At 37.2% G+C, this 223-nt stretch overlaps 1 protein-coding gene across 7 annotated transcripts in view; it reads left to right on the top strand.

The window, feature by feature from the left end:
- Window positions 1-223, top strand: part of Ncoa1 (nuclear receptor coactivator 1) — a 306,946-nt gene that overhangs the window by 180,994 nt on the left and 125,729 nt on the right. The gene's annotated exons all lie outside the window — the stretch shown is intronic.

Here is a 223-nt window from a genome sequence, read left to right as displayed (position 1 = left end):
GAGGGGTGAGACAATGCGAGAGATAAATAATGCCTAGCTAGTTTTAAAAACCAGAGGGAACCATATTACTCCAACAAACTACTGACAAATTATGCATAGTGGATCAAGAAGTATATGTTTAGGTAAGGCTTATCTGAGAACAATCAGTCTTTGCCCAAGATTTATCTACATGACACACAATAATTAAAAGTACCAGACTGGTGGAACTAACGTTCTTGGATGT

Source organism: Nannospalax galili, unplaced genomic scaffold, assembly GCF_000622305.1.
Source record: "Nannospalax galili isolate Female #2095 unplaced genomic scaffold, S.galili_v1.0 scaffold1191, whole genome shotgun sequence".
Classification (NCBI taxonomy): Eukaryota; Metazoa; Chordata; class Mammalia; order Rodentia; family Spalacidae; genus Nannospalax; species Nannospalax galili.
Note: the sequence above shows the minus strand (reverse complement) of the source record. Positions and strands in the feature narration are given on the sequence as shown.